At 38.0% G+C, this 24,771-nt stretch overlaps 2 long non-coding RNA genes across 2 annotated transcripts in view; both read right to left on the reverse strand.

The window, feature by feature from the left end:
- LOC137573057 (uncharacterized) overlaps positions 1-24,771 on the reverse strand; it is a 140,570-nt gene that overhangs the window by 71,169 nt on the left and 44,630 nt on the right. The window lies entirely within an intron of this gene.
- LOC137573094 (uncharacterized) lies at positions 13,011-13,669 on the reverse strand. Its single transcript, XR_011031820.1, has 2 exons — positions 13,251-13,669; positions 13,011-13,195 (listed from the first exon to the last, which is right to left on the reverse strand). It is a non-coding gene; the product is annotated as an uncharacterized lncRNA (long non-coding RNA).

Below are 24,771 nucleotides of genomic sequence, written 5' to 3' on the forward strand. Positions count from 1 at the left end.
CTAAGCCCGCAAAAGAAAAAAAGTGGCAACACGCCGAAAATAACCAAACCAAATGAACGAGTAGCATCCCTTAGCGGGAATCGTTTTAAAATTCTTGCCGATCAGCAAGATGATCAAGCCGGCGCTGTAGATAAAGTTAAATCGGCTAGACCACCCCCCTTATACATCCGTGGAGCCAACTGCAGCGCCCTGATTTCGAAGCTAGTAGAAATAGTAGGGGCAAATAACTTTGTTGTAACCCCTCTCAATAGGGGTAACATTAAAGAAATTAAATGCCAAACCCAAACTGAGGACAATTTCCGCATCATCGAAAAGTACCTCCGTAATGCTAACATCAACTTCTATACCTACCAACTAAAAAGCAGTAAAGGGCTCCAGGTTGTGTTGAAGGGGATTGAGCCATCGGTCCCTACTCAAGAAATAGCAGACGCGTTGGTCGAAAAAGGGTTTGCGGTCAAATCCGTTGTCAACATCATCAACAGGAACAAAGTCGCACAGCCGCTCTTTAAAATCGAGCTCCAACCAGATGCAAAGCGGTCGAAGCCAAATGAAGTGCACCCAATCTACAACCTACAGCTCCTATTGCACAGAAGAATCACCGTAGAGGAGCCCCATAAGAGACACCAACCACCGCAGTGTAAAAACTGCCAGGAATACAACCACACCTCTAACAACTGCAATCTCAGGTCAGTGTGTGTTGGCTGTGGCGAACATCATAAAGATGGCATTTGCACCAAGGACAGAAACAATGTCGCACTAAGATTATGCAGTAACTGTGGAGGGAACCACACGGCCAACTACAGAGGATGTCCTGTCTTCAAGGATCTTAAATCTCACCTAAACGGGCGCAAACCCCCAGCTGGACCAAAAATCACCGTCAACGCCTCTAAAACTACACCGGAGGTATTCTTTGCCAAGGCTGTTAGATCATCTAACTTGCCTGCTACATACAGTCCTAGTGTATCCTTCGCTAGTGTGCTCCGAACTGGACAGACGGAGCCCGCAAAAGAGACCCCGTCACTCCACCATCTACAGAATCCGCAACCTAGCGCACCAGAGCTTGGCCAGCAAATTCCAAGTGGCTTAGAAGCCCTATTGATCTCACTCAATCAAAACATGACCACTTTTATGACGTTCATGCAAAACTGTATGCAAGAACGGATGCGGAATCAAAACCTGCTTATCCAGAAGCTTATCGAGAATAAATAATGGCTTCCCTACGTCTATGTCTTTGGAATGCTAACGGCATCTCCAAGCACAAAAATGAACTGCAACTATTCCTAGACTCAAGTGAAATCGACGTTTTGCTGATTTCGGAAACACATTTAACATCAAAAAATAATTTTCAAATACCAAAATATACCTTCTATGCAACAAACCATCCAGACGGAAAAGCTCATGGCGGGGCTGGTATCCTAATCAAAAACCGTATAAAACACTCGTTCCTCAACAGATTTCAAACACAGCACCTACAAGCAACTGCTATAACCGTCCAAACCAGCTGCGGCAACACTACATTGGTTGCCCTGTACTGCCCACCACGCTTCTCAATCTCTGAAAAGGAATTTACCGATTTCTTTAACACACTCGGAGATCGCTTCATTGCAGCAGGGGACTATAACGCCAAACATACGCACTGGGGATCTCGCCTGGTAAATCCTAAAGGCAAGCAGTTGTACAACACAATAGTCAACCCTCTCAATAAGATGGATTGCGTCTCACCGGGTAGGCCTACTTATTGGCCCACAGATCCACAGAAAGTGCCTGACTTGATTGATTTCGCAGTAACCAAGAGGATTCCACGTAATCGGATCACTGCGGATACACTGCTAGATCTAACTTCCGATCACTCTCCAATACTATTCACACTATTAACAAGACCTCAAGTACTTGATCGCCCATATAGGCTTACAAACAACAAAACAAATTGGCTTAAATTTAAAATGTACATGAGTGCCCACATTGACTGTTCGCCGAAACTGGATGCTGCAGAGGACATTGATATGTGCGTCTCTGCACTTGAGTCTATGATGGCAGCTGCAGCAAGAGTATCTACTCCACCTGCCTCTTCTTACACTAAACCTGTTGACAGGCCTACGAACCGGCGGATAGAACAATTAGTAACGGAAAAACAACGTCTAAGAAGAGAATGGCAGATTACTCGCTCACCAGCAGCAAAACTTCGCCTAAGGCATGCTAATCGCAACCTCTCCAAGGCGTTAAGACAAGAGGAAAGCTGGGCTCAAAGAAAATACATAGAAAAGCTCAGACCAACCAGCACCAAACATCCTCTGTGGAAAGCCCACCCAACTTTAAGCGCTCCTACAGAGACAATTTCACCGATAAGGAGTCTAACCGGTGGATGGGCCCGCAGTGACGAAGAGAGGGCATCCGTATTTGCCACACATCTTAAAATGGTTTTCCAGCCAAATCCAACATCAAACTCATCTGTACTTCCCCCTTCGAGCACACTAACGGATAGTGAGTACTCGGAACTCCAATCGGACGAGATCACTGCAGTTATTAAAAACCACATAAAGCCAAAAAAAGCCCCTGGCCATGACCTAATCACACCGAAAATGATCCTGGAACTCCCTATCATTGCCATACAACACATCTGCAAACTGTTCAACGCTATAATAAGAATTGGCTACTTCCCAAGAACATGGAAAAGGTCCACTATCATCATGATTCCTAAAGTGGGAAAGTACAAAACCCAGCCATCATCCTATAGGCCAATTAGTTTGCTGCCATGTCTTTCGAAGCTTTTTGAAAAGGTCCTGCAGATCCGACTAAACTCATTTCTGGCATCGGAGAACACAATCCCTTCACACCAGTTCGGCTTCCGCGAAAAACATGGTACAATTGAACAAGTCAATCGCATAACATCCGAAATACGAACAGCATTCGAACTAAAAAGAATACTGTGCGGCTGTCTTTCTCGACGTTGCCCAGGCTTTCGATAGAGTTTGGCTGGAGGGTCTGATGTTCAAAATCCGGCAAAAACTGCCACAGTACACCCACAAACTCATGGAATCTTATCTTTACAATAGGCAATTCGCTGTAAAATGTAATGGCTCCGTCTCGGCTGATTTTGAAATCAAAGCTGGTGTACCGCAAGGCAGTGTACTCGGCCCATTGCTCTACCTACTGTACACTGCAGACTTACCAACGAGTTTAGGACTTACAACGTCCACTTTTGCCGATGACACGGCAATCCTCAGCAGATCCAAATGCCCAATACAAGCCTCTGCAAAATTAGAGGAACACCTCAAGGTGGTAGAGGAATGGCTAGCAACCTGGCGTATCCGGGTCAACGAGCAGAAATGCAAACATGTTACATTTACGCTTAACAAAAGAATCTGTCCAGCTCTAATGCTAAACAACGTACCAGTTCCTCAAGCCGAGGATGTCACTTACCTTGGCATCCACCTAGACAGAAGACTAACTTGGCGCAAGCACATCGAAGCAAAAAAAGTCACAGCTTAAACTGAAAGCAAGTAGCCTACATTGGATCATTAATGCTCGGTCCCCTCTACGTCTGGAATATAAAGTCCTCCTATACAACACCGTACTGAAACCCATCTGGACTTACGGAGCCGTACTATGGGGGAAGGCAAGTACCAGCAATGTCGATATTATACAAAGAGCGCAGTCGAAAATTTTAAGATCAATCACGGGGGCCCCGTGGTACATACGGAACGACAACATTCAAAATGATCTAAATATACCTAGCGTAAAATCTGAAATAGGTAGTCAACAACTAAAGTATTCTGCGAAACTGGATGCACACCCAAATGTTCTTGCCAATTCCCTTACGCGAACTAATAATAGAACTCGTCTTAAAAGAAATGACAGACCAACCCAATAACAAGTGATTCGGGCCGCCTGCAATATCCCCAGGATTTATCTTAAGTACTAGATTAAGAAAAATATCTCAAACTTGTTGTTAGGCTCTAATTTAAGAGTAGATTCAACAAATATATATTAAACGTTAAAAAAAAAAAAATTGGTGGCAACGCAGGCAGTGCAACTGTATAACCTGATACCCATTCCAGCAATTGGAACTCATGGGACTATAATCATGGACATTAAAATTCTCATTATTGCTGTCAACAAAGAACAAAATCAATACATTGGGCTCTCAAGAGCAGATCTGGAACAATGCCATCAGCTCAACAACGAGCAATATATTTGTTTTGATAAACAAACGACGTTTACGGCTAATAGCAACTGTGAGTTCCAGCTATTCAAAAACACAAAATCATCAACTTGTCAAATACAAATACACACAAACAGGTCATTCGTGTGGTACGACATGTATCACAAAAATCAGTGGATTTTTGCCACCACCAGACCAATTGAACTCGCACTGACCTGTGACGATAATATACAAGGTGTCACTGTCAAGAAAACTGGATTGTTAACCCTATACCCGACGTGTACAGCAAGGAGTTCTGCGATCCGAATAACAGGTCACCGTACAGCTATGTCAGACACAATGAAATTGTCATATGTCCGATTTGGCAACTTCACCATTGGCTCAACAAAAGCAGCGCCTACAACAACACAATTCACGAAGATGAAACATAGCTACGACGAACTAAGCAACATTCAAGGAAAATTGGAAACTAAGCTAAACTGGAAGTTACCAGAAGACCCCAGCCAGCCGACACACCATGTTATCGTCTCCTACGTAGCGCTAACAACACCATTGGTTCTCGTGATGGTATACGGAATAAAGAGATGCTCTCAACCGCCAAGGCATAATGGTCCAGAGCAGACAACCGTGAGGATCGCGAATCCTATACCGACTCCTTCTGCAGCAACCCCAGCCCCCAGCAATTTTGCAGTCAACGTTGGATAACGTTGAACAGGTGTTCAACGACCGGGAGTATGTTGGTGTTTAGTTGGTATAACATTAAGACAATTATATTTAATATAGAACAAATGGAAATGTATGTCAAAATAAGTATGTTACCCGATTATAGATAGCGATGGCTCATCAGTCATAAGTAGATCTGATATGGTCAGCAGTAACAATAAAGACCCAGTTAATTAAGCTGTTATGGTTAGCGGTTATCAATAAAGACGTATTTCGCTGACCTAACACTATGTCGTACTATACACTGGTGAGCTTTCTATTTTTACTATAAAATAAATGCATTATTCTTAGTAAGATCAGATACCAATTGTAGTTACATCGGGTGTACATCGCTGTGTCTTTGGCCCCCATCTCTACCTTTGTAATCTCACTCCGAAGTCCACCCAATTTATGTGTTGGTTGCGACAAACTTGAGTCACTGGTTTATGTGCTAGTGCCTATTTATATATAAATAAATAAACATTTAATTAATTCAAGAAATACTAAGGTCTTTCATTGAACAGAGCCATTTGACCTAACAACCGATGCGTCAGGTTTTGTCCTAGGAGCAGTACTGTCACAAGGCGGGCGACCTATCACAATGATATTACGCACACTACGTGACAACGAGGTTAACTTTGCCACTAACGAACGCGAGCTTCTCGCCATCGTATGGACCTTAAAAAACCTAAGGAACTATCTTTATGGGGTTAAAAATCTGAACATTTTTACCGACCACCAACCCCTAACATTCGCGGTTTCAGATAAAAATCCAAACGCAAAAATTAAACGCTGGAAAGCGTTTATTGATGAACACAACGCGAATATAATCTACAAACCAGATAACGAAAATCTAGTTGCGGATGCTCTCTCTCGGCAGAATGTGAATGCTTTCGAGGATACAGCTGACTCCGACGTGGCTACGGTACATAGTGAAGAATCACTGACGTACACGATAGACACGACTGATAAGCCTATTAACTGCTTAGGAATCAGATAATAATTGAGGAAGGTCCGTCTCCCCGGGTCAGAACATTCATATTTTTTAAAGAAAAAACGAGGCATATTGTCATGTTCAATGATAGGGATACTATGTATTTTACAAACATTGCAAGAAGTAGTAAAATCGGACGTGGTGAACGCAATTCATTGCGAGCTACCGATTCTCGCCTTTATCCAGCATAAGTTAATACAGGCATTCCCAACCACCACCTTCAGGTATTGTAAAAAAGTCTTTACCGATATAACTGACACTACCGAACAACGAGAGATCGCAACTACAGAGCACAACAGGGCTCATCGCGCTGCACAAGAGAATGTCAAACAAATTCTCCAGGATTATTTTTTCCAAAAATGAGCAAACTTGCCGCAGAAATTGCGACCAACTGCAAGATATGTGCAATGTGAAAATACAAGAGACATCCAACCAAATGAACAATGGGAAAAACACCTGTACCATCGTACGCTGGGGAAATACTGCATGTGGATGTTTATTCCACTGATAGGAAATTTTTTTTAACTTGTGTTGATAAGTTCTCTAAATTTGCTGTCGTTCAAGCTATCGCATCACGAGCCATAGTCGATATAAAAGCACCTATGTTGCAGTTAATAAACCTATTTCCAAGAACAAAAATTATCTACTGTGACAACGAGAAGTCGTTAAACTCAGAAACCATTCGATCAATTCTGAAAAATAACTTTGACATCGAGGTGGCCAATGCCCCACCACTTCACAGCACCTCAAATGGTCAGGTGGAAAGGTTTCACAGCTGATCGACACAGTCGACATAATTCTTTTAGCAACAACAAAATATAACAGATCGATTCACTCGGTAACCGGGAAAAAAACAGTGGAAATTATCAACGCATTTCCCGACGAGCTGTCAGTAGAAATACAAGACAAAATCCTGTCGGCACAAAATAAAAAGCTGACGGAGGTTAACAAAGACAGAGTCCATAAAACCTATCAAGTAGGTGAAAAAGTATGTCTCAAGTCCAATAAAAGACTTGGAAACAAGCTATCACCGCTGTGCTCAGAAGTTGCCATTGAAGCAGACCTAGGCACAACAGTTCTTCTAAAGGGGAGGGTGGTCCATAAGGACAATATAAAATAACCTTGCCTTAAAACTTAAGTTCATTTTACAACTATCATGTTATCCATTATTTTATATTTTGTATTCTTATTTGCACTTTTACGCTAGCATTTTCATTTATATCGGCTCTAACTGCCATCACCTTGACGAAGTCCCTTCACGACTTAATGAATATACTCACACTGACTACATACCCATTACGGACGGTGACGTGACTATCTGTGACGAATATGGGTATATCGGACACACTACGAACATAACTTACGTGGACGAAACAAGAAAAACACTTGACTTATTCGACAATCCCAACATACGAAAAATTATTGACACTGACCTAGGACACATACAGACATTAGTGGACACGGTAAGGGTGCATTACCGACAAGCTCGCAGCATAAACATGCTCGGAAGCGCGTTGAAGGTAATAGCCGGCACTCCGGACTTTGACGACTGGGAACGAATTAAGTTTAAGCAGGGACAGCTAATCGAATCAGAAAATAAGCAGGTAGAAATTAACTTCAAAATCCAAGAACGAAATAATCAAGTAACAGTAGGCCTTAACTCAATTCATAAAAATAACAGTGTTGAATCCGAATATTTACTTGAATCCATTTTAGCAAAAAACAGAATAATAATTACTAATCTGGAGGGTTTAATTTTATCAATAACATTGGCTAAAGTAAATCTAATCAGCCTTCTTATCCTGGACAGCGTAGACATCAAAGAATTGGCAAATGAGCATTTCACAAATGTTAGTGTAACAAACATTTTAGGGGTCTCACACATTAGAGCTTTCCAAAATTCGAACATCCTACATTTTTTAATTAAGTATCCAAAACCAAAGCTGTCCTGTAAAAAAATTAATATTTTCCACGTTTAACATAATAAAACAGTACTCGATTTAGATAATAATAGCGTTGTAGCCGACTCCGGAGCAAAAACATTTGCGGTCACCAACTGCGACGCCACCACCAGCACCACTTCCTGCAAGATGTCATCTGGCTAAACGGCACCCAATACACTAACCATCGTGGCATGCTAATGAAGAAACCCGCCGTCTCAGCGACAACTCCGATCAACGTAACCGAGCATCGGGAACACCTGAGCCTGCCTTTCTTGCGCGACCTTAGTCTTCAAAATCTACAACATATTGATCAACTAAGGTCCAGAATAATCACGAGGCCTTTGCTAAGCGGCTGTGTGACCTTCGCTGTCGTCACCATCTGCTATGTTGTAATCTGGTGGATCCGACGACTTATAAAAAATATCAAGCGACCTGAAAGAGTGACCCCTCCAAGAAAAGACGAGGACGCCTTTAACTTAAACCCGGGAGGAGTTAACACGCGCAACACAAGTTATGCTGAGGGCGGTAAATGTTTACTATTACTACTCGGGCCCAAAACGCACTTAAACTACATAATTTTGGTATCAAACGAAAGAGAAAAATTGCACGAGCACGACCTCAGGTGCGCCTTGGCGATTTATTTCGTAGTTTTTGAGTAATTAACAAAAGAAAATTAATATTTTTAGCGGGACTATAGTTAAAAGTAGCTTTTTCCGGCTAAAAAAGCTGTTCAATTTTGAGATGGTGTTGCCAAATGCCGAATTTTGGATACCCGAATACGCGGGCTTTTTGAATCTTTTGTTCGCACTATTCTCAACAAACGAAAATATTGTTGAGTTTACAATATTTCTTGATTTTATAGAACAAATATAGTCTAGAATACAATATTCGGCTGCCAGAGCAGCCGAATATTCCTCGACTTTTGAGTTTAGATTAAAATATTTGGCTACCAGAGCAGTCAAACAGCGCGCCAAATAAAAAATAGCGTTTGACAACACTGAAATCTAGCTTTACCCGATTTTTCCACTTTTCAACACTGAAATCTCGAGTAGTAATAGTAAATATTTACCATTTTTATGACAATAAGTCAGCAGATTTTAAAATAGATATAGGAGATAAGGTTTTCTTAAAAAACGAAGCTGGTCATAAGCTTGACTCAGCCTATATAGGATCCTTCGAAGTGGTAGAAATATCTAAAAACAACAACGTACAAATTAGGAACAATAAAAATAAGATACAAACAGTACATAAGGATAGGTTAAAAATTTGCAAAAATTATTAAAAAAAAAAAAAAAACGAAAAGAAATATATAAAAAAATTTGTATGGATTCAACTACTATAACTACTTCATTTAATCAAAAGTATATATGTACATACAAAAAATATTTTAAAAAGAAAATTTGTTTGGCCGGGAGGTGTAGTACATCCATACCAAAAATCATTCAACACAACGAGCTCAACTTGCAACACTTTTTTTGCAAGTATAAACAATCAAATATGTACGCAATAAAATATAAGTTTGCACTTGAATATGTTTATGTGTATACATTAATACATACATATATATTCACATAAACATACTGTAAGAGTTATAATCGTTTATTATTTTCTCAGATTTAATATCAATTCACAATGGATGGATTAATATTTTTATGTTTTTCTCAAATGCACGTCTGGTCGCTGTAAGCTTTTCAGATAGGAAGAACGTATCAGCGTTGTCTTCTTTAAAGGTCATCGATATCACAACATTGATATCGATATAACTTAATCGCTACATAATACAGGTTATCGCTTATACAATAGGGTTCTTTTATATATGTATGTATTGGATTAGCGTTATTATTGAAGTAAGTAAATAAGTATTATATACATACTTAGACCAGGGGATTTATATGTAGCCTACTACAACTCGGCCATTCTGACATTTGGATCTCCTGATCACGTAATCTTAAGTTATTTCTATACATTGATACATATGGATATTTTCTTATTATTAAGTAACATAGTAATACATTTAATATTTTTATATTTTTCTTCACATCTTAAATTTGATCTTTATTTTTTGATCCAGTGTCTTATATTCTGAATGCTCCACACGCCCTGATATGGGTTACGAGATACTTGAAAACCTTCCACATCTTTAAGTAAAAATCTATCATTTTTTAAAACTTTTTCTATTCGGTAAGGTCCTTTATTCTTTGGAATTAGTTTCTTTGACGTACCAACTGTGCTATCAAAATTTTTTACCATAACATAGTCTCCTTGCTTAAATTCTTTTGGCTTTCGTTTGCTTTTATCATAATAAGTTTTGTTGTAGGACTGAGCATTATTTTGAGCCTCAATTGCCTCATTCCTGATTTCTGTTAAACTCTTCTGCTTGGTGTCTTGATTTATCATTTCTAGTTTCTCTTTTAATTCATCTACTATTCGCCCCCTTTGTGACGTTCCAAACAACATAACACTTGGCAATTGTTTTACACTTCGATGCTGTGTATTGTTTATTGCATACTCCACCTGTTCTACCACTAAATCCCAATGCAATCCTTTCTCAGGTTCAACTAATTTTGCAATCATCGGGCCTAGACTTCTGTTAATTCTTTCTACCTGTCCGTTTGCTTGGGGAGATCCGGTCGCGATTTTAATATGTTTAATGTTATAGTTTTCTATAAACTCCTCGAACTCACTTGAAGTAAAACAACTACCTCTATCAGAAATAATACACTTTGGTTTACTGTATGTTCTAAAATAATCTTTAAGACTTGACAAAACTTCTTTAGTACTGGTTGTTTTCGTCGTATATAATCGTACGAATTTCGTAAACCCATCTACAACCACGAATATATGCTTTTTGCTCTACCAGCACTCACTGGTCCATAATGATCAATGTGAATCAATTCAAATGGTCTATTGCCTTTAGGTATACAATGCAAGAAACCTTGTTCTTTTCCAGATCTTGGAGAATAGGCAACACATTTAAGACAGTTTTCAATATGACTAGTACATTTGTCTTTGAGGTTTGCGAACCAGTAACTTTTATTAATTAAATTAATCATTTTGTCTCTCCCTATATGTCCTATTTCATTGTGATACCTATACAACACATGATCTTCCATATTTTCTGGAACATAAAAGAGAAGTCTACCATCATTTGCCTTTCTATAAATCACTCCATTTCTCATCTCATACAATTTGTGTTCAGCCTTCTCTAATAATTTCCTTAAGTTTTGAATTTTAGGATCCTTTGATTGGCAAATTATTAGGTTATCTTCAAAACTTGTTGTTTCAACTACCATAACATTTGTACATCTGCTCAAAGCATCTACATGCTGCATTTTGTTTCCGGGCCTATAAATCAATTCATAATCATAGTTTTGAAGCTCTAACGCCCATCTAGCAATTCTAGGGTTAAGTTCAACTTTGTTTAATGTCAGTGTTAAAGAATTACAATCTGTCATAATCTTAAAGCGTTTACCTTGAAGGTAAATACGAAATCTGCGTAAAGCATAAATGATTGCAAGAGTTTCTAACTCAAAGCTATGATACTTTTCTTCTGCTCCGGTTGTTCGTTTTGAAAAATAGGATATAGGATGCAACAATTTGTCTGATTTTTTCTGAAGTAACACTGCTCCGAATCCTAAAGCACTGGCATCGCAATGCAATTCAACCTCATCCTTGTAATCGTAAATTGCTAACACCGGTGCACTTATAAGTTTTTCTTTGAGCAGTAAAAAACAATTTAATTCTTTTTCTTGAAACACAAATTCATTTTCTTTTTTCAAAAGATCATATAACGGTTTCGCTAAAATAGAAAAATCTTTAATAAATCTACGAAAGTACGAGCATAACCCAAGAAAACTTTGAACAGCCTGTGCCTTTTCAGGTATTGGAAAATTTTTTATCGCTTCCATTCCTTTATCATCTGTTTTTATACCTTCACCTGATATTTGATAACCTAAATATTTGACACAGGACTTCATAAATTCACATTTGTCCAAACGTAGCTCTAATGTATTCTTAGCTAATCTTATAAAAACATCCTTTAGAGTTTCTAAGTGTTCATTTATATCCTTGCTGGCGACCATGATATCGTCCATATACACAACTAACTTGTTGTCTTTAATCATATCACAAAATATCTTATTTATAAAGCGTTGAAACACAGCTGGCGAATTTTTTAATCCCATGGGCATTCTTAAAAATTCGTATTGCCCTAATGGAGTGACAAACGAGGTGTACTTAATAGATTCCTCATTTACATGCACATGAAAGTATCCATTTTTAAGATCCAATTTTGTGAACACCGTTTTATTTACTAATTTGTCAAGTAGGTCATCTATCAGTGGTAATGGATAATTATCTTTAATTAAAACTTTATTTAGTTTTCTAAAGTCGATACACAAACGAATATCTCCTGTTTTCTTTTTTACTAACACGATTGGTGACGCGTACTCCGACTCACTCGGCTGTATAATTCCTTTTTTAAATAATCATCTAATAATATTTGCAATTGATCTTTTTCTGTATATGAAAGGCGTCTGGGAGAACAACTAAAGGGTTTCGATTTTTCTAAATTTAATTTGATTTCACATCTAGTCATTGGCTCTTCTGGGATTGTCGCATTTAAAGAATAAATTTTAATTATTTGTCTTAGTTTACATTTGGTATCATAATTCAGTTTTTCGTCCCAATTAAAATCTTCAATTGTGTCTTCAGTGTAATTAATATTTGATAAGTCATTGACGACTTTTTCTAATTCTTCCTCAATAAATTTGTTATTTGATTGAATAGTAAGTATTTCGTGTCTCTGTTCATTTAACGTCCTATCAGACTGTATCCTATCTTTTTCCTTTAACTCTGTGTTATCTGTTTTATTTAATTCTATACTAACTGTTTCATCTAACTGTTTACTTACTATTTTATCTACTTGTTTACTAACTGTTTCATCTAACTGTTTACTTACTATTTTATCTACTTGTTTACTAACTGTTTCATCTAACTGTTTACTTACTATTTTATCTACTTGTTTACTAACTGTTTCATCTAACTGTTTACTATATTTTAAGTTAGAATTATTTGTATCTTCTCTGTTTTCAATCTCCATTTTTTGTACTGTAACCAATTTCAGTGCGCTTAGATTAAATTTCAAATTACATGCCGCTAAAAAGTCTCTTCCAAGAACTACATCGTGACTCATAGACTCATTCGGTACTACATTTAAATAAAAATAACATTTTATTGATCCTTTCAATACATAACATAAGGTTTTTCCAAATATGTTTAATTGGCTTTGATTTAAACCGAAATATTCTTTCAATACTGGCTCCAGTGTTAGGTGATTTGATATATGACGTTTTTTAACAAAAGAAATAGAGCTTCCAGAGTCTAGGAGGCACGCTGCAATTAATGGAGATCTAGATTTTTGACAAAAATATATATTGAATATTCTTACATATTGGTTGCCAGTCGCACTCTTCCTCTCCGGACATTGGGCAACAAAATGGCCAAAAGCACCACAAGCGTAGCAAGATCCTCGCTCCCTTTTCGGTTTATGACAATCAATTGCTAGATGACCCTTGGAATTGCAATTCACGCAACGCACATCCTTATAGACGCTGTTATAAGACTCTCTGCCCGATTGTGTTGGAATAGGATGTTTCTTTAACTCCGGTAGACGCACTGATGAAAACGCCTGAAGGATTTGCCTTGGATCCGAAAAACACTGGATACGTGCTTGATCGCGCAAACTTTTTGATGATATCCCGTCAATGATGCACTCCAACAGCTCCTCCATATCGATGTTGATGTCATCAGCCAGCCTCATCTTTTCATCGAAATAGGTACCAAAATTCTCGCTGGCTAGCCACTTGCGATTCTGAAATTTGCTTCTAGCCTCAGCTTTCGATGTTTTATTTCCAAATGCCAAGTAAAGTTGATCAAACAGCTGATCGACCGGCTCGAGAATACGTGTCGCACTGTTGTGCAGCCACTGTTGTGCTTTACCCTTTAGCTTAGCGATAAACAGCATCCGCATGCATACAACATCCAAGTTATATATTTGCGAAATATTTTGCATCTGAGAAATCCAAGCGCGAGCACAAGTGTCCCCATTATAATCCATAGCAACTTCCTTTGCTAGCGACAGAGCTGCTGCTGGTGAATCCAATAACTTGTTTATCATTTGGTTGGATCGCTGTTCAACACTACCATATTTGGCGGTGCCAATGTGGTCGTTGATATTTCCAGCGTTGCCACTGCAGTTGGTGTCTTTTAGAGCGTTGCCACTGTGGATGTTGACGTCATTAATGCTGTCAAGGCAATCGACTGTAAGATTGCCATGTGCTCGATCTGAAACCTCGAGACACAACTTCTGTAGCATGGCTCTGGTAGCATTGAGTTCTCCACGTAACTGTACCAATGTTACAGCTTCATCGTTTAATGCTTCCATTTGCTCTGGCTGAGCGCTGATTTGTTGTTCGACAGCTTCAATCTCCTCATCATGCGGTAGCTCAGCATCCACATGTTGAGCTAGGGGCTGATCACGGTTTCCTTGCTGCTCAATGTTTTCAGCTTGCTGAGACTCCGGTGGACTTCCACGCTGCTCTGGTGGAATTTCAAGCAGACGGGCCATAATTTCGGCTCTAGAGCCCGTTGTAGGCAGACCGAGACTCTGTAACCACTGTTTTAAAAACACTACGGAGCACAAATTAAAGTTAACTTCGTTCATGGCGAGTAAGAACCACTTCTGAGATTGTAAGAGTTATAATCGTTTATTATTTTCTCAGCTTTAATATCAATTCACAATGGATGGATTAATATTTTTATGTTTTTCTCAAATGCACGTCTGGTCGCTGTAAGCTTTTCAGATAGGAAGAACGTATCAGCGTTGTCTTCTTTAAAGGTCATCGATATCACAACATTGATATCGATATAACTTAATCGCTACATAATACAGGTTATCGCTTATACAATAGGGTTCTTTTATATATGTATTGGATTAGCGTTATTATTGAAGTAAGTAAATAAGTATTATATACATACTTAGACCAGGGGATTTATATGTAGCCTACTACAATACTCGCATAAATATACAGCTATGTTCATATATGTATGTACATTTATATATGCACATACATATATGTATACACATGAGCAGCAATGCACAGGCGTAACATGAGCTAGGGCCAAGCCAGCGTGTGAACGCTAACCAAGCACTTTGACGCAAGCGCTCTAAATAATATGTATGTATGTACTCGCTCTCTCGCTCTCTTTTGTAGCTGTCGCCTAAGTCGCAGCATAAGAATATCTATGTAACAATAGGTTAAGCCAAAGAATATTTTTGGAATAAAAATCAATCTGAATATGACTACAAAACTGAACTGACGTGTTCATTCACACCCACGTGATGAAAAAGCTTAGGCAGTTAGAGCGGGGGAAGGTCGGCGAATTAAACAAGTACACGGTCTACGATGCAATACCGACAAGTCGTCCCGCAGTACCCGACTTCGTTAGTTTTTTTCCCCTGTGTAACCTGATATACATATGATATGTATGTACATGTATGTATGTATGTATGTATCTGTTAATTGTAATTATGATGATATGTATATGGATCTGTTATTTGTAATTATGTTATTAATGTTTTAAATGAAATAAAAAAACATAAACTGTATGTGTATGCGTGCGTTGCTTTGCTTTCGGAATGAGGGAAGAAGAACAAATTGTAGTATAAACAGTAAAATTGTTTTGTTTGTATATTAATGAATAGTTGCAGAAAACAAATTTTGAACATGTAAAATTATTATTGCCAAGGACTGCAAGGGTATATAAACTTCGGCATAGCTGATGTTCGCTTCTTTGATATTTTGTCTTTAAATTGAATATGTGTATGAAATGATGAATTGCTGAGTTAGTTTATTTGGGCACCTGACGTAAGAGATTTAACAGCCAAAATATGGGTAATACCGAGATTCCTACAGTTTTACAAGGTTGGTGGGTAAAGAGAAGGCAATGACATCTAGTTCCTTCGAATAACACCCATTACCTCTACACGAAAATCCCTATTTCAGTGTAGTGCTTTATTCCTTATCCTTGTCTTCATTCTCTCCGACACCTGCGTGTTCGTTACAATATTTATATGGAATTTAAAATTTCTTCAATAAATGTCAATAATCCAGATGTATTTAAAACATAGTCTTTAACTATTCGTATCTTCACAAAAAATGATTAAAAAAGTGTTTTTTTTTTTTTTTGGTTATAAAACCATACCCTAATCTGTAAATACATGTTACCACACTCATGTCCACTCGGGACGTCACCTTCTCTATAACTAGAAGAATGGCCTGCACCTCGATTCCCGGAAGAAATACCCGCCTCCGTTCTGAGGCACTCCGACCACTTATTGACCACATATTGACCACACACACGCCATATGAAGTATACCAGAACCCATATCGGCTCATTTCGGTTCCTGTCACTAGAGTAAGCATTAAAGAATAGCAACTAAATATATTTAACCCCATTGTCTTTGAAAAGTTAAACAACGTTAATGTTTTAAAACACTCAGTTTACAATTTTTAAGTGAATAAAGAAAATTGTTCAAACGATTTATTCAAAATTTTCTTTTCTCAATAGGCAATCCAAAGGGCACATTTTGCGGTCAAGGCCAAGGCGGTCATTTACGAGATATCATATTTAAAAAGTAGTTAGAACAAATCTCCTTGGACCTAAATAAATGAATTTCACAAAAAAATTTTAAAAATTTCACTTTTTACTTTGCTATTGCAAAAACAAATCCTTCCACCTTAAATGGCCCACCCTGTAGTAAATCATAGCTTATATTTCAAAAAGGAAACCATTCTACTCTTAGTGCTCGTTCTTGCTACAGTTGCACATTAATCAAAATGAATACAAATATGACCATAACATATTAAAAAGAGAGAAAGATGTATGAATTTCTTAAAATGAAGTTATTGATAAAAGTCACTACATTCATTAGTTAGTATCTAGTGGAGCTATATAAGATAGTCATTCGGCAAGTTCATAGGCAAGTTCTACATAGAAAGTTTAAAAAAAAACACATTTTTGAATAAAATTTTAAAACAATTTGGTTGATTTAAGTCAAACTTCTTTCTCTTTCCACTTTACTTTAATATGAGTTAACTCATTAAAATTGCACTTTTCAAAATGATTTCTGTTACTGCCGTTTTAATTACCATCATCTGTTTCTATTTTGTTTACAATTGTTAAATTTATTTTAAAATTCTCCCTGCCTGTATTAGGTGTATAGAAGGAATTTACTATTGCCACGCTTTTCGCAACACCTTAATCTTTTTTCACGATTTGTTTAACCCAGGTCGCATCTTTTCTTTTCTGTTGGGCTTTTTGCCTTCTTTTACTTATTGACGATTTACTGAGTATTTTTTCTTTATTTTTTGGCGGATTGGAACTTCTTTTCTACTTTCATACATTTTCACTGTTGTGTATGTATGTGGTTCGTCTCGCATCTTTTTCTTCCCCCTTTTTTTTCTAATGGTTAAATTTAATTAGATTACTTTAATTTATTGTCTATTGAAATAAATCTTCATTATTGTTTCTTATTATTTAATTTTATTATATTGTCTTACTATATGAATCCACTAATTATTTTGCTTAATTTTACATACTCTATCCAAATACCCCGCCCTTCACTTAAAATTAATAGCTACTTTCACCCTTTTTAATATCCTCGTGTCCTATCGATTTGCATATACGATGAGATGACAATGACTGACAGTTGCAAGCGTAAGTAGTACACCATTTCACTTCTTCTTTACTTGAGCAGTTCAGGTTTGGGTTTTCCTTGTATTTCTTTAATGTTTAAATTTGATTAAATTTAGGCACAACTTTTTTAAAATTTTTGGAAAACATTGTAGTGATCTTGCTTTTATGTTTTGACTTCCGACATTTTAGTTTATATTTGTTGGCTTTGCTGTCTGCATTGGCTGATATGGACTCTTCTTATTTGCTGTAGTTTACAAATCGACGGAAATGTTTCTCTAGTTTTTCAAAAGAAATTTTCAATTTCTTGGTGCTAACTTCGTTGCAATATCTATTGTTATACTTGATAATATTCCTATGCCCAATCTGTGTCTCACAGGCTTGGTCTCCATACTTAACGCCTGCTCAATCCGGAGCAGTTGGCTCTAAATTTTAACACACAATTTATTTTTAACGGTCCCGTTATTGTTTTAATATTTGTGTTTTATTTTCGCTTAAAGTCTTTATCGCTGGTGTGAGTTTATTGCGACCTAATGAAAGTCACTTGCTAAGATAATTTGATTTTCTTTTTATGTTTATGGTGCTATTATGGTGACTTTTTCATTCTCCTTAAATTAAGCATCAGCTGTATTTCTGTGTTTGCTGGAACATTTGTTTCAGCAGCTCGGTCGATTTCGAAAATCACTTAATCAGTAATCAGGCAATGATCCTAGGAAGTCGACTGAAATTGTTACCAATGATTCCTTCGTTCCTTATATTTTCCTCGCTGTCTCGCTGCGCACTCAGCAAGATTCACTTTCGGGCAGTACCTACTACTTTTTGTCTGCTCAGGTGTGTCCTGTCTCTGAGGTTCCAAAGTTATCTGGTTCTCTGCCATTAGTTATGATCTTAGTGATATCACCAAAGAGAATTTTATTGCAAAGAATGATTTACAAGTAATTCGGCCTTTAGAACTGCAGTGCGTTTTAGCAGTGCCATATTTAATCATTTGATCGCTGGTATCGTTATTTGTACGATGTGGATGTACTTTATTATTTTCGTCAACTTAATTGCCGAGCCAATAATGAGTCTCTTTCAGTTAAGATCACTTTTGTGCCGAAAATCGACTTGGTCGTTTTGTCTCCTTCTGGGATCTACTAAAGTTAAATTTTTTTGTTTTCGTCCTTAAAGTCGTTATGGCTCTTTTTGTCCCAGTGAAAAAATAAGTCATTTTTTAGATTTGCTTGAGTATTAGAGGTTGTTTTCATTTTGATATTGATTGGATTTCCTCATCACTCATACGCTTAGTTTTCTTTCGTTGGGAATTTTCTTGACTTCAGGACACCTCCCTAAATGCGTTGAAAGGGTGTTTGTTGCTCGTTTCTGCCCGGCAATTGACTATCTCTTTTGGGCCAACGTCGGGACGTCCTTATCTTTATTTGATTGCATGTTTGTTCGGTCAAAGTCGTATAAGTTTTCACACAGCCTCAACACAATCTGGGGATATTCCACCTTTCGCACGTTTATCCCTTTAATTCGTTGTAGCCTCTTCAAATCATCTTATACTAATTTTACTGCTTAATAAGACCATTTAAACGTACAATATTACATATATATTAATCTATTTGATAGTTGGTTATAGAATCTCATATACGTAACCTAAAAACAATATTTTTCATAATAACTTTGGGTCTACATTTTCACTCACATTTCAGATTTTAAATATTAAAACAATCGAAATGGAAATAAGTTTATTATTTTTCAAATTAAATATTTGCGAGCTAAAAATATTAATTGACAGTTGTGCTAAATTTAAACACTATCGGACGACTATATTGTATCGCTCTCCTAGGCAACGGTGACTTTTGTTAACAACTCTGATATATTCCAAAAAATTGTTGTACTTTATTTTGTATTATTATACATTTTAGTTAAATATATTTGTGTTATATGTTACACAAATGTAGTAAAACGAACAGGCAAGTAGAAAGATATCAGACGGCATTCGCCAAAATCCATGGGTGTGAGAACGGTTCGCTTTGACAATAACATACATTTAATAACGGTAAGAAAACTGAGCTTTCTGCATTATCTCTTGCCCAAACTATAGCTATCATGTGAAATTGAGGAGTAAAAAGTAAATTTAAGGCAGATGAAGCACATTCTCGCATCGGAAACTAAAGAGAACAAACATTAGCCGTAGTTTAAAAAACCCATGAAGTTAATATTAAAGTGACCAGCAAGCTATTTAAGGGTAAGCAGGTCAGAGAGTCCCTCCCAGAAAAAGTCACTCACGATAGGACTTTCACGTAAGTAACGAAATTAAGCATACAATTTCACAAATCCTACTTTAAGCTAAACCAGGTAAAGTTAATCAAAGGTGCGGTACTATTATTACTTCTCTTATCCATAGCTCATTATTCCCGAACGATCGGGCGATCGGCCTTTACTCTTTCCTTTTTTCCCTCAGATAAGACAACAAACCTAGCGCTTATTCCGATCAGTAATAACTCTTTCCCGTTTCCTTGTTTCTACCAAAACACAACAAAGAGCACAACTCAAATGCGCAAATACCATAAACGTTCAACCTACTCAAAAAAATGAAAACCCTACGTCATCGTCCGCCCGGTTTTTTCTGCTGATAAAGTGCTTCTCTGGGCGATTTTGCCTGTAATAAGAAGTAGAATTGCTAGTAGTTGTGCCCCACTCGCGTAGCTTCTCACGGTCGCCAATTTGGTTACCAGGCCATTGTTTATCCGCGGCACCAAATGCGATTGGTGACCGGTGTGATGCGCGTCCCTTGCATTCTTTTTCTTTGCGCACACGTCATGTGCCAGCTATTCTTCAGACCATTGGGGCAGACATGTTTTTAGACATGCTAAGGCAGATACTAGATTGCACCTTAATGACGGTATCGTCGGCATCAGTTTTACATATTCAATACTGTATTTCAAAAATCCACTACTGGGATGCTTGGTATTGGTATTGGACGCTGATTGGTTAATTTTGAGACTTTAAGACTTTGAGGACTCAAAAGCCCTGCATCTGCGGGCCGACTAACACGGAGCGCGATAATCGACACAAAGCGCGAAAAAATTGAGCACGGGTGCAACAACTTCGCTATCATATACATACACCATATGCAAATTTGACACTTAACACTTTCACAATCATTTTGGCCGGTTGGAAATTAAGGGCCCCCCTCATGTTAAGAGCTGAAAACAAAATTCTGGTCGAAATTCCAAGCACCCTTCACATTTGGAGGTAATAAGTGACCGCTTTTCAACTTATAAGATTGGCTTGCAAACGATACTCCCTCGGGAAAAGGCTGGAATGGGCGAGAACTGCAATCCAAGGGTACTGAGTTACCCAGAAAAATCCTTGAGACGGTTCCATCCTTAACACTGTTAAGCATCCAGCAGAACCTCCTAATATATTATTTCCTAAGAATGACAGCCCGGGTAGTGTACCACTTCCGGGAACCGGAAAAAAAACCTTATTTTGCAAGCTACGGCCATGCCTTACATATTATTCATAACAATTCTCAACTATGTATTTGCACTACCTGGGAATCGAAAGCCGTTAAAAAAAGGACGGTTAATGGACAAGTAGAACGTTTCTACTTTACATTACTGGAAATATATCGATGCCTGCGAGTAGAGTTTCTAAATCTAAATTCACCGCAACTTGGGAAATTTACAATGGCCAGATACAACCAGATAATACATTCCCTGACTAAAAAAAAAAACACGCTATTCTGTTCTTCAATCAAATCTCAAAACGCATCGAAGGATTACTGGAACATAGATAGGATGTGACTAATAGAGCAAGAAATTAAGAAAAAAATGTCCCTGAAATATATGAAGTTGGTCAAGAGTTACTTCTCGCAAGTAAACAGATAGCAATATTTCCCGGAAAAGAATGCCAAAATGATAAGGTAATCATAGAATAAGTTCACAAGTAATAAACTAAGTAACATATCCAAGGCAGGTTAACTCCATCACCATTTTCACCCACACAGAAGAAACATACACTATTAGCCTAAGCTTTTCTTAGAAAACACGAACAATACCAACCCTCGGACTATGCTCTAGGGTATCAGGTGTTCGAATATGAATCTGAAAGACTTTAACGACTCTGAAAATTGAGGAATTTCAATGTGAAAATCAAGGCATCCAGGTGTTTCAATAGACGTATCAAACGGGATCAAATATTACCATCCCAGGTCTCGCTCATACGCGAGGAAAATCAACAAACAATTCAACCACGCAAGATGCTCCTCAAAAAAAAAAAGATTAGATGAAGTCATCAACATTCTAAAAATCGACGAATCACAAGGAATCGCCAAATGTTATTCAATCACCTTCACCGCAAGGTTCGTTGAAGTTCTGGCAGACAACGAATTTACAAGAAAATTTGTAATTCAATTTAAATTTAACCCTATCACTTTGACTTCGATGCCTTTACGAAAAATTTGGCAATATTACTAACGCTGTCAGAAATCATAAATGAAGGACACAACTTTAATGTGAAAAATTAATGTAAAATCCATAACGGGGTAAACGAAATATCTCCAGGATGTCGATTCTTAAGTAGGGAGATGTAAGCACAACAAATCGTACGTATTGTTTTGTTGCATAATAGCGCTTTAAAGGAAGACTCCTTAGTGTTGTGAGCCAATTTCTAAGAAACACGAAAAGACAGAGTCCCGACGCTAGGACTCGCTTACTTATTTATTACACCCACACTTAACATATTAGACAAAGAACGTTTCAAACAAATCAAGACACAACTCTCTTCCTAAACATATCACACTCAAACAACAGAATTTCACACACCACACTCAATTTCACTCCCTACACAGACACTCGTAGCATAAGCCCTATATTTGTAAACCTTTCACTTAAACAGCTTTTCTGGGCTCTAACGATTGTCCAGATTTTGAGCAAAAACGTCTTATGATGAATCTGTTACTCCACGGTCACGTAAGTTGGCCAAGTTTAATCATAGCCATTATGAGGGATTGGAAGAAGGTGAACTTGGGAAATTGTTCGATCGCCCTTAAGCTTGTTGCGAAGCTCTTATTTAAGACAAGATACAAGAAATGAATTAAAAAAGAAATGAGTTAAAAACAATACACTATAATCATACAAACAATTCAATAATAAATAAAAAAAACATTTGGGAAACTATAGATAAAACTTTATGACTTCATGTGTAAAGAACAATGAATATTATAATAACCAACCGATTTTTCTTAAAGGTTGTACTATTTATACATAGAGCAACGGTGTAGGGTTATGACAAAGTACACACACGCGAGTCACACAATATAACATACCTTTGCTTAAGAATGATAATAAAGTCGAAATTAGCATAATTGTTCAAAACTGCTTGCATACATATAAGTCAATGTAAAGCATAACCATCATCCGTCATCTCCTTTACTTATGCATGACAAAGCATAAGCATAGGAGCGTCAACGTTATTTTTCGTTACTTATGCATAACTACTTAGTGGCAAGAACAAGGAAAGCCAGACAAGCATTAACACATGCCAAATTAAATATCATGATTAGTTTACTTTTGAACATCTAAATCTTTAGATGTTTGTGGTTGTGGTTTTTTTTTTAATAAGTAAAGCCATAATCCGCGCGTGTTACCGTTAACGGTTCCGCCACATCTCCACCAAAACCCCCTCGGGCTTGCCTAATAGTAATATATAGTAAGTTGCAACAACAAACTGCGTAATCTTGAAAAAGACATGACCGCCAATTCGGGCCCAAACAATGCTACCGTAAGCAATAGCATCGAAAATGCAAGCCACTTATCAACCAACAGAAATTTACCGTGGGAGAGAGCAGTGCGCTTCTCCATCAATATCGATAACTGGGTCACCGATTGCACCGACCAGCACCGTCAGCTCGTTGACAGCAACTACTGCAACGTCTGCCGAAGTATTGACCTGCCTCAAGCCGTCACCGACAAGTCGCGCAGAGTCAGCCAGAGGAATAAACCCAACGCCTTCTGTTCAAACAAGAATGGATAGATTTATTAAAATAACTAAGCGGAAGCTAAGCCCGCAAAAGAAAAAAAGTGACAATACGCCGAAAATAACCAAACCTAATGAACGAGTAGCACCCCTAGCCGGGAATCGTTTTAAAATTCTTGCCGATCAGCAAGACGATCAAGCCGACGCTGTAGAAACAGTTAAATTCGCTAGACCCTTTATACATCCGTGGAGCCAACTGCAGCGCCCTGATTTCAATGCTAGTGGAAACAGAAGGGGCAAATAACTTTGTTGTAACCCCATCAATAGGGGTAACATAAAAAGAAATTAAATGTCAAACCCAAACTGAGGACAATTTCCGCATCATCGAAAAGTACCTCCGTAATGCTAACATCAACTTCTATACCTACCAACTAAAAAGCAGTAAAAGGGCTCCATGTTGTGTTAAAGGGGTCCCAACCCAAGAAATAGCAGACGCATTGGCCGAAAAAAACTTTGCGGTTAAGTCTGTTGTCAACATCATCAACAGGAACAAAGTCGCACAGCCGCTCTTTAAAATCGAGCTCCAACCAGATGCAAAGCGGTCAAAGCCAAATAAAGTGCACCCAATCTACAACCTTCAGCTCCTATTGCACAGAAGAATCACCGTAGAGGAGCCCCATAAGAGATACCAACCACCGCAGTGTAAAAACTGCCAGGAATACAACCACACCTCTAACAATTGCAATCTCAGGTCAGTGTATGTTGGCTGTGGCGAACATCATAAAGATGGCATTTGCACCAAGGACAGAAACAAAGTCGCACTAAGACTATGCAGTAACTGTGGAGGGAACCACACGGCCAACTACAGAGCTGGACCAAAAATCACCGTCAACGCCTCTAAAACTACACCGGAGGTATACTTCGCCAAGGCTGTTAGATCATCTAACATGCCTGCTACATACAGTCCTAGTGTATCCTTCGCTAGTGTGCTCCGAACTGGACAGACGGAGCCCGCGAAAGAGACCCCGTCACTCCACCATCTACAGAATCCGCAACCTAGCGCACCAGAACTTGGCCAGCAAACTCCAAGTGGCTTAGAGGCCCTATTGATCTCACTGAATCAAAACATGACCGTTATGACGTTCATGAAAAAATGTATGCACGAACTGATGCGGAATCCAAACCTGCTTATTCAGAAGCTTGTCAATAATAAATAGTGTTATTCCTTCGTATATGCCTTTGGA

Source organism: Drosophila tropicalis, unplaced genomic scaffold, assembly GCF_018151085.1.
Source record: "Drosophila tropicalis isolate 14030-0801.00 unplaced genomic scaffold, ASM1815108v1 contig_108, whole genome shotgun sequence".
Classification (NCBI taxonomy): domain Eukaryota; kingdom Metazoa; phylum Arthropoda; class Insecta; order Diptera; family Drosophilidae; genus Drosophila; species Drosophila tropicalis.